Source organism: Galeopterus variegatus, unplaced genomic scaffold, assembly GCF_000696425.1.
Source record: "Galeopterus variegatus unplaced genomic scaffold, G_variegatus-3.0.2 Scaffold7139, whole genome shotgun sequence".
Taxonomy (NCBI): Eukaryota; Metazoa; Chordata; class Mammalia; order Dermoptera; family Cynocephalidae; genus Galeopterus; species Galeopterus variegatus.
Window position 1 is genome coordinate 46,549 of NW_007733250.1, and position 14,505 is coordinate 61,053.

Here is a 14,505-nt window from a genome sequence, read left to right on the forward strand (position 1 = left end):
GGAGGCGGAAGGGTGAGACTTTGAAAAGTCATGGCGATTATTAATAAGAGAAAGGGCAGTGAAAAGGGTAAAATGCCTGTCCTCCGTATTTCAAATGTATTACATTGCCTGTAGCAGTGAAGTGGTAGAAAGGTCTGGATAGCATGATGAATGTGTTGGACCTGCACATAGGCCAGAGTTAAGGAAAACTGGGTACACCCGCAAGTATACATATAGAGTCACATATAGAATTCCAATGGTTCCAAATTGGTGAACCATTTGCCCAAGGAAGATGCCAGAAATTGGATACTACCCCCAACCTCATTGAGGTTTAATCCCTGCTGTAACTCTTGGGAGGGTGGGAAATCCGATTATGGTAATTGAAAGGTAGGACATTGGGGAGGCGATTAGATTGTAGGACAATGCCATAGTGAGTGGATTAATAATGGTGGTCAGGGGCGTGGTTGTGAGGGCTTAAAAAACAGCACATGAGAGATTAGTCTCTCTCTGCTCTTCCATTTTCTGCCATGTGAAACCCCTGGGTCACTGTTGCCACCACCAAGACTCTCACCAGATGTGTTCTCTGGACTTTGGAATTCCCAGCCTTGGAAACTATAAGCAATAAATTTTGTTTTCTTACAAATTACCCAGTTTCAGATATTTCATTATAAGTAACAGAAACAGACTAATACAAAAGTCAATTTAGTCTTAAGGAGATACTGAATTACAATGCAGAAAGTAAATCAAAGAAAAAAAGAAAACATCAGACTGAGCTTTCTCCCAGTCATCAGGTATGAATCCCTAACGAAGATGCCCGATGCTTGAATGATTGTGACCAGGTTATCAAGTAGGGGGCAAGAGTCCAAGTTGGGTTAGGGTAAGCAAGGGCAAAGGTTATATGACTAACACAGACCTTATAGCTTAAAGGGCCAGATCCAAAAAGAGAGGTGAGTCTGGCCTAAGGAGTCATGATGTGCCCCACCCCTTGTGTCCTTATCTCTGAAAACATAAGTCTAGAAATAGAAATACAGAAACATTTGTAAGCACTCCTGTTTTTTTAACCTTTTGCAATCATCGCCAATTGTTCACTATACTCATTCTAGCAGAGAACAGGGCATGCTATTAGGAGTGCGGACACAAGCACCCATGGACTGGGACATCACCTGTCTTCTCGACACTGTATTCTCAGAGCCTCGCATTTAGCAGCTGGACCAATCTCAACAGGGTTTCTTGGATAAATTAAATGATGCATGTTTTGTAAAATGGAAATAACCTATCTACAAAATAATACAAAAATATATTGAAGAGAGAACAATAAACTAGGAAGTCAAGAATGTGAGTGTGAACATGATAAAAGCATGATCTTTGATTCTGCTTCTTGGAATGATGATAAAAACGAAGTGTAAAAGTAAGTGAAAACTGGGATAGAAAGGGCAGATGCACTGACAACTCGATAGAATTTACAGAATCGATGAGGAATTATGTACAGGAGAGTGGCATGATCAGATTTACACGTGATAAAGTTCCCTCTGGCAGGTGGTTTGGCAGGTAGATTGATAGTCACGGTAGAAAGACCATGAAGGCACTAATGCATTAATCTAGACAGGAGAGTAAGTACATGAATTAGGATTGTGGGAATAAAGGGGATGGGACAGATCAGGATAGAACTGATGTGACTTTGTGACATTTGAATATGAAGAAGAAAAAAGGAAGAAAGAAAATCTAGTGTTGTTTCCAAGTTGCTAACTTCATAGCTACATAGTAGGTACTCAATCTATGTTTCATGGATGAATAAACAAACCATGTACACTCTTTAAATTCTTATAAAAACTGTACTGGTAACATTTATATGCTCATTTTTTAAAAATTCAGGAAGCATTTGTTGAGAACCACATAACTATTGAGTTAAATGTTGAACAAGGTTGAAAAATGAATGAAAGAAGAGAAATCACCATGTGGATTATATACTTATGAGGACTTCCCTCTTTTAAATTTTCCTGTCCCAGTTTTCCCAGGATAAGATTAGGACTAGATAGCCTCAGTCCTTATTTGGGCTCATGAACACTGGCACTGTGATGGTGACCAGCAGATCTCAGCTGTGAGAGTGAATAGCCTAGAGAGGTAGCTCTGCCAACAAGTCTGGACCACCGCCCTGTCTAAAGCGCCAAGGTGCCAGGTTGGCCATGTGGATTACCAGTATCAGAAATTCCCTTTGCAAACACATGGCATACTGCCTCTTACACTTACTTCCAAATAAAACCCTCTTCTGAACTCCCATAGCATATTATCTTTTTCCCTTTTACGTTACTTATGGTTTTCCATATCTTATTAAGTTTTAGTTTTATTATTTTTTGTTTAGGATTAGGTTTTATATCCACTAATAGAGTGTTAGCTCTCAGGAGACCTTCAAAATCATGCTATTCATACTTCTTTTCCCTCCTTCAGTGCCTCACTTCTGAATCTTAATTAGGTTTCAGACATCTCAGATAATTTTACATCCATAGAAACACATGAATCATCATAGTATTAGAATTACTCAGTAGACTCTTCAACAATTTTGCTCATTTATTGCACCTTAAGTCAAGAGATTGCACTTCAACAACTTTTCTTATCATTAATAGAATCTAATCTTGAAAATACTATTCAATCCAACAAGCATTTATTGAGTACTTATAATACATGAGCCCATATGCTACATACTGTGGATATGAGAATGATATGGGCTATCAAATTTTGTCTGTAAAACATTGCATAAATACTGACAATGCGATTAGTTACATACATGCAATTTATATGTAATTCATAGATAGGCTAGAGAAAATGGCATCTGACTTGGATTTATGAAACGAAAATCAGTGGCAGGACATTCCAGGAGGAGAGAAGTAACTCATGCAAAGAACCAATGGTGGTAATAACAAAATAGTATCAAAAACTGGGCCTATGTAAAGGAAAAATGCATGTACTGGTGAAAACATAGTCTCTTAAACACGTAGAAAGCCATTCATATTAATCAGATCAGCATTCAAGGTATTAAGTACATTCTGTGCACTCTGATACAACAAGACCCCAACACCTGGATTTGCAGAAAGAGGATTACTCCTTATGGTGGTGTTCCCTGGTTAGAAACAATCAGACACTACAGAGTATAATAGTCACATGTTAAAAAAGTACCTAAGTGCTTAACCCGTTTATAATCAGCTAAAATTTTAGTTGAGCCTGACAGAGCAGATTAGATTTCAATAACAATAACAACAAGAATATTAGGTAAGACTTATTGAACATTTACTGGGGTTAAGACTTGTTCTACACACTTTGTTACATGAATTGATTTGCAAATTACAGAAATCACAGAAAATGCAATAAGTTTCTGTTGCTATTCTGATTTTACAGACAAGGAAATGGAGGTGCAGAGAGAATTAAGTAATTTTACCAAGGCCAAAGAAGAGGTAGCAAAGTCAAAGTCTTATAACTGATTATAGTGTAAGGTGAGGGAGTGGTGTTGGTAATTTCTATACTACTAAATAATATAGGAACTATAGGAGATGGTGCAAGATAGTCTTTGGAATGGGTGGCTTATGAAGAGACCATAAGAACACACAGTTAATTTTCTGAGTTGCTATTTGAAAATGGTGCTTCTTTTGGATGACAAAGAGAAGGTTCTGTATGTAGGAGGTGCTGGGGCAATGGGAAAAAGTACCATTGCTAGGTCACATTTTAGAGAGCTGCTTAAGCACAGGAATAAATACTCACCCAAAGTACATGTGTTGAACAGTTAATATGTGCCAGCCCCCTAGTTCAGCTTGAGGAAATGAGTGAATAACACAGAGACATGAAAAACCATTAAAAAATCCATCCAGAATAGAAAGTGTTATAAAATAACAATGAGCAAAAAGTCTGAGACGGTCAGATACTTTTGGTAATAGTACCAAAAGCTTGCATAGTGTTCATAATGTGACCTGCAACGAACTAAGTGCTTTGCAAGTACAGTCATCCCTTGGTGTCTGTGGGGAATTGGTTCCAGGACCTTCCACAGATACCAACATCCATGGATGCTTAAGTTCCTGATATAAAATGGCATAGTATTTGCATGTAAGCTTCATATATTCTCCTGTGTCCTTTAAATCATTTCTAGATTACATAAAATACCTACATAATGTAAATTCTATGCAAATAGCATTTAGGGAATAATGACAAGAAAAATTCCATGCATGTTCAGTACAGATGAAACTTTCTTCAAATATTTTCAATCTGCAGTTTATTGAACCCATGGATGTGGAACTCACAGATACAGAGAACTGTCTGTATGAGTATTAACTCCTTAATCCTCACAATCCTATGACATAGGAACTACTATTATCACCAATATTTTACAGATGAGAAAACAGGAAGATGAAGAAACTTGCCTATTGTCTTACAACTAGTGAGTAGCAGACCTGAGATTCCAGGACAAGAGGGCTTGCTCTTAAGCACTTCATTAGGCATGTTTCCTTCCTAGAAGAGGTGAAGGGTAGGAAATAATGTTCTGGTTGCAAGTGGAGGCTATTCATCTATTTTCTTCATTCATTCAACAAAATATTAAACATCTGTTATGTGCCAGATACTATTACAGGAAATGTGGATGTAGCAATGAAGAAAATAAACAAGACTTTTTCTTGCTCTAAGGCATTTACGTTGGTGAAGAAGTGCTGTAGTGAATTAAGGAAAAGAGAACTTAAGTTGGCATGCACTCTACCTAGACCTTTACATACCATATCAAATGTAACCCTTACGACCTTTGATGTATGTACCACCATCATCCTCATTTTACAAGTAAGAAAACTGAGTCTAGTCTAAAGGGTATTAAATGCAATCACATAAATTTTAAGTGTGGATGTAGAAACTCAAACCTAGATCTGCTGGACTCCAAAACTCAAACTAGTTTACTCTAGGAATTAAAGGAAAAATAGGATCAAAGGAAGTATTTTTATGATGTAGGGTATCAGAGTCATTTTTAGTCTTAAAAGCAGGCAGGGGGAGCAGGAGGGAATTGGAGCAATGGTTCAAATGGAAAGATTAAAAAGCGAAAGAAAGATTATTTGATAATAAACATGACATTTTAACCTAAAGGCAAGAGAGTTATAAAAGAATATTATCTGCATGTTTTCAGCTGCACTCTCTCAAATGTTTGATCATGAAGAGTTCTATAGAACAAATGAAAGCCACAATTGTGTACTTTTTCCTCAAACGAAAGTTTAAAAATACCAATGTTGCTTCAGAATCCCCACAGCCTCAAGGATTGAAATTGTATGAAATAGATTTTGCCCAATGAAACAACAGTAAACCTCTGGTGATGCATCATATGGAAGATAAACATTTTTATTTTTGCTGAAAGAAATAGAGGCAAGTTTAGGCTCAGGCTATCTTTGAAGGGATCTGCCTTTCTTCTTTGGCATTGCTCTCTATTATCTAGCCACTTCTCCCCTAGGAAGAATGCCTTTGCATGATCTGTTATCAAGGACAACCATGCTGTTCCAAAGGCATGTGATGTTTCAGAAATACCTGCTCAATGCCCTGACTAGGCTCTGAATTCCAGCTGCTGCATAGCCTTTGTCCCAGGCAGAGAGACTGCTCAGCACCAGATTAATGGCAATGTGATTATTTAAAATATTATCCATCCCTGTGATAATGCAGTTTGAGCTGTCATCATGTCAAAGTGATAGGTCAATGCTATTCTGATCATTGCTGTCTCTCATCTCTAAATCAGGATTTAACTTGGCATTTAAAAATAAGAAGACAAGCTCTGTGAGTCCATAGTCTATTGTTATTCTGTGCCTTTTTCTTTATGAAATGGCTTAAAGTCTTCCCTGTTATCACTTCATGTCCAGTAAGGGTACAATTGTTTTTAATAAGTCAGATCTTAACTTTTATAGCTATTAAACTACCACTTATCCAAGGAATGGAGTTTTTGACTAAAGAAAATAAAAAATCTTATGTTTTTCAAGTTTCTTAAACACTTTCAAATTTGAAATTTTTTTGTCTTTGTCACATTTGAACATAAAAGCAAGCCTATAAGAAAGATAAAAATGTCATTATCTACATTTTAATATAAGTAATATGAGGCTAAGAGCAAAGATGGAAATTAGCCTAATCACAAAAAATAAAAATGATAGACATAAGATTTAAACCTGATTTTCTTTTCTTTTCTTTTCTTTTTTTAGTAAAACTTTCTGTCTCTTGACACTGTGGAAAAACTATAATAAAACATGAAAACTTAGGAAATTTTAATAAAATTTATCAACAGTCACACCTTAAGTATATATTACACACATTTGATGTAACACACAGTTACAAACAAGCCTAACAACCTTAAGTACATTTCAGATCTGAGATTAAAATTTTAGATAATGATAGGTCTTCAGAGAGAAATGGTGAGATTACCTGGATCAGCTTGAGGTAGAGGTCTTTCAGACAGGGGCAGCTTCGTCACCATGCCTAGGAAATCTCAGACACATCCTAGCCTTGGACTCTTTTATGAAATCATTTCTTACTGGTATTTCTAGAAAATTCTATCACACTGCACACATGAATTTTGATCACCTCATGAACCTGATATGTGGTTTCCTCTGATGTGTTTTCATGTCAGCATGTCTTATGGAAGACAATTTGGCTTACAAAGAAATTTAGTAGCCCTTTTTATCTCCCTAGTCACCACTCAGTCACTGAAGATCCCTCCAAGATTCCTTTGTCAATTAAGTCTTTATGAATGGAACACAGATTATATTCCATTATCTATCACCTTATCCATACTAATAGCATTCACTGTGAAACACAAAGTTACAATTTGTGCCAAAACATTACTAATATTTTACTTGTAGTCAAAATAATGTACATTCAAACAACAATGTATTATTTTAATCTACTCAATTAGCAATTGTTTTTTTAAAAAGAATTAATTTTTCCAAGTATGGTATGAAATTGGCATTATCATTAACTTTTGGAGAGAGTATAAGTCTGTACAACCTATGGGAGAAATATTTTGAAATATATATTTAGAGCCTTTGGCAATATCATATCATAATGAGCTTTAATATCTCCCTTAGAAATAATTCTGTACTAATAAAACAGATTTTTAAAAATGGACAAAGATTTATGCATTAATATATTTATTACACAGCAATTTATGTTACAGAAGAAATAGGAAATACTTTAAATGTCCCAAAAATAGAAGAATAATTAAAATAAAATATGATACATCCATATCAGAGAATATGATACAAAGCTTATATGTTTTCAAATAATATTTCATAACAGAAGAAAGTCGTTGTAATAGAGTTCTACAGAGAGACAAAATCAATGGGATATGTTATAAACATATGAGAGAGATTTATTAGGGGAATTAGCTTGATTGTGAAGAAAAGTCCCATGATAGGCCATCTGTAAAACTGGATGCTGGTAGCATAGGTCAGTCCAAGTCCGAAGGCCTCAAAACCAGGGAAGCTGATGGTGTCCTTGGTGTAAGTCCTAGAACACAAAAGCTGAAGAGTCTCGAGCTCTGATGTCCACAGACAGGAAAGAAGAGTGTATCCCAGCTCCAGCTCACAAAGAGAGAGCTTCACCTTTTTCCACTGTCTTTTGTTCTCTCTGGACCCCCAGTGGATTGGATGGTTCCCACCTAGTCCACTCAGACTCTCATACTAATCTCTGGAAACAACCTCACGGACACACCTAAAAAGATAGCTTTACCCGGTCTCTCAGCATTCCTTCATCTAACCAAGTTGACACCTAGAATTAACCTTCACAGTCGTCATAAACTGTTAGGTGAAAAACAGCAGGATGTAAATTTGCATGTGCGGTATGATCTGTTATATAAAAACATACATATGAGTGAGAGTGTAGGTTTGGGGAAGGAAATGGTGGGAGTTTCTTTTAGTTCTATATGCAGGTGGACACAGTAGAGATCATGCCCAAGATAGTCAGACAAGGCATAAATTTAATTGATTCAAAGGAGGTAGGACCTCAACTCCAGAGTTTGATTATATAAGAATCTCTAGAATTTCTCAGAAATTTTAGGGTGACCCTCAGCCTCCCAACAGTATACAAAATCAGAGACTGAGACAGTTATTCCTAGATACAAAAGGAAAGGAAAAAAGACATTTGAGGTAGAATACTTCTACTACTTGCCTTAATCCAAGTTTTCTAGGTTGTTGAATAGTGAAGTTTCATGATTCAATTATGATGTAATAGATTGCATTCACCAATTCACTCCTTTATTCAATTCATTTATGAACTATGCACTGGGTTCTGTGCCACTCATGGAAGTTATTATAGGGAGTTCAAGTAATGAACTGTCCACATTTGAGGGAATTATACTGTAGTTGATGAGTAGAGTATAAATCCCTAAGAAAATTAAGGGTTTTTTAAAAAGGATAAAGTAAAATTATTAGCAAATGTTCTTGTTTTTACTGTTACTAAATCTAAGTAAATGAGCATTACATAATGGAATGAAAATTGGAGGTTCTGCTTCAGGTCATTACAGGTTACATAATTTGCAGCAACCCTTCCACTGAAGATATTGTCCAAAGGCGAATGAAGTAAAAATTACCTTTTCTGTAAAAGCATCAGGAATCTAACAGAACAGTAAGCAATTACTAAGGCCAAGATCTGGGAGATGCCAGAATCCCGAAGACAGAAGTGGGACACTGGGGACTATTTTAGTCCTATGAGCATTTGCTATGAGACAGCTGGGAGGCAGTTCCATGTTTTAGGACTGCCTGGAGTACCTAGGGAGACAATAGTTGCAATCTCTGTCCTGATAAAAGTATAAAGCCTAGTAAATTTTTGCATTATTATGGGACCACAAAGGAATCTGTGCCTTGGAAGTAATGAAAAACAAAACAAATCAAAACAAAACAAACAAAACAACACCACTTGTTCTTTAGCCCTTGGTTCACATCATCAAAATAGTGGAGAAAACCTCAAGCCTGGAACTTGAAAACTTTTCCAGATTACCACTGTCCTTTCACATAACATAAACATGATATTCTCCTTTTCCAGAGGGGAACATTATCTTGTGCTTCAAATTAATTTTTTCTAATAAATTTTTAAACCAAGATCGAAGTAAACCAGGCAGACTAAGTAACAGATAACAACAGGTAAAACCAGCAGTGAAAAAATAAACAAGAGAAAGAGACCCAATTAGAAGGTATCATTTGTAAACCTATTCTAATGCTATGCTCACAGAATAAAAAAGAAGCATAAAAAATTTGAAGACAGCTGGAATTATAAAAAGTGACAATAGAACTGACAAAGAATGCAATTGATGTGAAAAACTGAAAAATATGATAATCAAAATAAACAATTAAATGGGTAGATTTAAAAGCAGATGAAATGCAGCAGAAAAAAGCAATTATTGTACTGGTCCGTGTCTCATCACATCATCTTCCTTCAATGTATGTCTGTTTCTGTGGCCAAATTTCCTTTTTTTTTTTTATAAGGACATCAGTCCTATTGGATTAGCGCTCACTCTAATGACTTCATTATCTTAACTAATTACATCTGTAATTACCCTGTTTCCAAATAAGGCCACATTCCTGGGGACTTCAACATATGAATTTGCAGGGGACGCAATTCAACTCATAATAATGACCCTAACCAATTCTCTATATCTGCCTAATAAAACCAACAACAAAAAAAACACTGCTTTTAAATGTTGTCTACCTTAAACGTGATTCTTCTATATAGCTCAACTCTAGCCTAAATGTTTTATGTCATGCTTATGGAAGATTATTTTTTATTCTTAAAGAACTACAGAGAACATTCCGCCAATGCGTGACCACTCTTTCATTCCCTATCATATCCCTTAACCCCCTTTTTTCACCCTGATGCTACAGAAGTTCATTCATACTCCTTACTACTTTTATCCTGAAGATACCCATATATTTTTAACGTATCCTCCATAATTAAGTCCATTTTTGCTTATGCATTTTTATAATCTCCTCTGCTAAGTCTTCCCTGAAATTCTTTAGTAGATGTGTTTATGGATTTCTTTCCTTCTCAGTTTACCCATACTTGTAGCAAAGACCCAACTTTCACTTATTTTCAAGATGACAATGAAAAACTGTTTTTCTGTTTTTCAAAAACTTTTGAAAGGATGGACTAGCCTTAGACAAAGTGCCAATTAGATTACAGTTTTCTACAATCTCAGATGAAATATTTCTAAAGATAAATCTGGAACTTAAAAATCATATTATCTTGTAACATAGTAAGAAGAGTTTGGCCTTAGGAGTCAGACACAGCTGAGTTTATGTCCCAGCTGTCCTTCACTAGCCCTTAGAAAAAGTGCTTAACTTCTTTTCTCATCTAGAAAATGATAGTAATGAAAACTATTTCATAAGATTTTTGTATGCATTAAATGGAATAGCATAAGCAAAGGGTCTAGTAAATAGTAGATATTCAATAGGTGACATTTCTTCCTTTCCTACTTCTTCTCACCTGATCACAAATTGAGACCATTTCTAATTTGGGAAAAGCTAAACTCAGAGTCTGTAGAAATAAAAGCAACACTTGATTATTTCACCTGCTTTGGAATAGTCTCCTCATAGTCCTACCATCCACCTCAGAAACAGACTCTGATCACCAACATTGTCTGTCATTCCAGCTGTAGTTTTCATCAATCTTTATAAGTATTTAAGTATGTAATCTTTATAATTAGATAAGTCACAAGAAACACATCTGTGCACACTCTTTATCGACCTGTATTGGATATGAATAATCAAAAAAACAAAACTAGTAGGTCTTTTTTATTTTGTTTTTTTTTTTTTTTCATTTAAATATGAGTTATATATTTATTAGCATGATTGATGGTAGTTGGGAGCCAACACTGTTTTCTCTCTCCGGGAGAAGATAACCCCAAGTTCATCCTAATATCCTGGGTGATAAACCATGATTGCCTATACAAAAAGCATTGGACCCATTCCCCTTCACAACAGAACTCTGAGTTTGTTTACTTTCTTCTACACAGGGCATATTATCCATGAGAGGCCAGACCGCCTCTAGCCCAGGTTGTGAATCCTTGTAAATCTAAGCCTATCATGCTGAGCCCATTCTCCTTGCTAGCTTCTCTGTTCAGGAAAAAAGGACTGACTTCACAGGCATAGCTACAAGGGCTTTGTGCTTGGTTTAATATTCTGCCACCCTCTTCTTGAAATCCTTAATTTTGAGTCAGGAACCCTACATTTTCAGTTGGCCTTTGGTCCTGCAAATGTTGTAGCTGGTCCTGCAGACATGACTGTCAAACAAAATGCTGGGCAATGAGACATAAAGGAAGGACTGTTGGGAAGCTTAGAGAAGTTTTGTTTTGTTTTGTTTTTTTTCAGTTCATAAATAGAGGTAACATCTCTGCTTTATGCCTCTGCACATGGCAGTCTGCATGGGAAGTCTAGAATTTGGACCATGAGAGGAGCTGCCCAAGAAGAAATGCCAGCACTGAGAACGACACAGCCATGCTAAACTCTAAAACTACCATATTGTTATTTATTTATTGTTACCTGAGATAACAAACAAATCTTTATTGGACTCACATTCAGTTAGGTTTTCTGCTATTTGGAGATAAAATATCTTGGTAAAATTTACCATTTTCATGCAAAACCCATTCTCTCCCTTTTTCTTTGTAAGGAACCCATTTTATTTGGGACTGCAATGCACCTAGTCGTTAAATTTACCATCCTCTCTTGTCATTACTGTTGACATGTAACAAGTTCTAGCCATTGAGAAGAGAATAAATGAGTTTTATGGGAATTCTGTGAAGATTGTTTTAAGAGAGCTGATTCAGCTAAGATAAATGCCTTTTTTTATTTTTCTCTTTTTCCTTCATACTACCTAAAATAATGATGACAATGCTGGAGCTCCAGCATCCATACAAAAACATGAGGTATTCCTAAATTTTAAAACCAGTACTAGAGCAGTTGAGCAGATAGAGGAAGCCTGGGGCTCTGATGCCTGCTACCTCTGTATCAGCTTTGACCTACATGCCTTTGGACGTATTTATGTAAGATAGAATCTTTGTTATGTTTGATTTTCCATTATGTGTTGCCACAACTAATCCTAGTCGATACCAACATACCTCAGAAATATTGCAGGTTAGGTTCCAGATAACTGCAATAAAGCAAATATTGAAATAGAGTGAGTCATACAATTTTTTTTTGTTTTCCCAGTTCATATAAAAGTTATATTTACATGTAGTCTATTAAGTGTACAATAGTTTTCCATCTAAAAAAGTACATAACTTAATTAAAAATACTTTATTGTTGAAAATGCTAATGATCACCTGAGTCTTTAGAGAAAAATGGCACTGACAGACTTTCTCCACACAGGGTTGCCACAAACCTTCAATTTGCAAAAAACGGAAAGTCTGCAAAGTGCAATAAAGTAAAGCACAATAAAAAGAGATATGCCTGTACACTATACACATATTCGAAATGCAGAATTTAACTCTACTCTAAAAACTTTTCCCACATAGCAAATGAGCATAAATTCAACTTACAGGATTATTTAGTAATGTTCTGTATTTTAATGGTATATACATGAAAAAAGCATGATGCCACTCTCAGTCTTCCCTGATACACACACACGTACACATATTAGAGCGTTTTAGCTCCTAAATCTTGGCTTAAGCATAAGTTTTGGCTTCTGTACAAAATGAGTCAGATGAGTGTCCGATGGACAAATGAATAATGACAATGTGGTGTATATGTATACAATGGAATACTAATCAGCCTTTAAAAAGAAGCAAATTCTAGGGCCGGCCCTGTGGCACACTGGGGAGAGTGCAGTGCTTTGGAGCACAGCGGTGCTCTTGCCACGGGTTCGGATCCTATATAGGGATGGCCGGTGCACTCACTGGCTGAGCGCGGTGTGGGCGACACCAAGCCAAGGGTTGCGATCCCCTTACCGGTCACGAAAATGACAAAAAAATAAAAATAATAAATAAATAATAAATAATAAAAATAAATAAAAAGAAGCAAATTCTGTCAGTTGTGACAACATGGATGAACTTATTAAGTGAAATAAGCTGTGCACAGAAAGACAAATACTGCAGGATCTCACTTAGATGTGAAATCAAAAAAGTTGAACTTCTGGAAAAAAATGAATAGAATGATGGTTACCAAGGACTGGGGCTGCTGCGGGTTGGGGAGATATTGGCCAAAAGATACAAAATCTCTGATAAGAAGAAGAAGTTCAAGAGATCTATCATACTATAGTTAATAACACTGTATTGCATTTTGAAAATTGGTAAGCGAATAGTTTTTAAGAGTTCTCAACACACACACACACACACACACACACACACACACGATAATTATGTGAAGTAATGAGTGATAAGACAATAAAACAGCCTTACTGCTGATTTGGAGTAAGTTTTAATAGTCTGGATGGGTCACAGCAGCCACAACATTCCCTTAAGCAAAAGCCTAATCCAGAGCAAGACGCTAACTCCCTTCAATTCTATGAAGGCCAAGAGAGGTAAGGAAGCTGCAGGGAAAAAAAAAAAAATTGAAGCTAGCAGAGGGTGGTCCATGAAGTTTAAAGAAAGAAGCCATCTCCACAACTTAAAAGTGCAAGGTAAAGTAGCAAGTGCTGGTGAAGAAGACGCGGGAAGTCATCCAGAAGATCTAGCTCAGATAATGGATGAAGGTTACTACACTAAGGAACAGATTTTCAGTGTGAATGAAACAATGTTCTGGTGGAAGTAGATGCCATCTAGGATTTTCATAGCTACAAAGAAGTCAATGCCTGGCTTCAGAGCTCCAAAGGACATGCTGTTTCTCTTGTTAGGGGTGACTGCAATTGGCAACTTTACCTTGAAGCCAATGCTGACTTACCATTCCCCAAATCCTAGAGCCTTTAAAAATTACTCTAAATCTAATCTGCCTGTGCTCTGTAAATGAAACAACAAATCCTGGATGACAGCATATCCATTTACAGTGTGGTTTACTGAATATTTAAGTCTACTGTTTGGACCTACTGCTCAGAAAAAAAGATTCCTTCCAAAATTGTCAATGCACCCACTCACCCAAGAGTATTGATGGAGATGTATAAGGAGATGTAATGTCTTCTTGCCTGCTAACACAGCATCCTTTTTGCTGCCCATGGATCAAAGAGTAATTTCAAATTTCAAATCTTATTATATAAGAAATACATTTTAAAACATATGTAGCTTTCATAGATAGTGATTCCTCTGATGGATCTGGGAAAAGTAAATTGAAAACCTTCTGGAAACGATTCACCTGTAGATACCATTAAGAACATGTTGGGCATAACTTTGCGCGCATGCGCCCTGACGCGCACGGGCGCCATTTCACACGCTCCGCGGCCACCATTTCACTAGCGCTCAACGGCACGTAGCTGCCAGCCTCGCCCTTCCGGGTCCCAGTGATTCAGCAACTTTAGTTCCGTATTCGCGTAAAGCCTCCCCACCACCTCACCCTATCCTTTTAAGCCCTTCTTATTTAAACATGTGATCTTTTGAGGATGCTTTCTTAAGAAACA

General features: G+C 36.5%; 1 pseudogene; it reads left to right on the plus strand.

The window, feature by feature from the left end:
• The first annotated feature begins 352 nt into the window (after positions 1 to 352).
• LOC103607117 lies at positions 353 to 14,259 on the plus strand (annotated as a pseudogene).
• Positions 14,260 to 14,505: the final 246 nt, after the last annotated feature.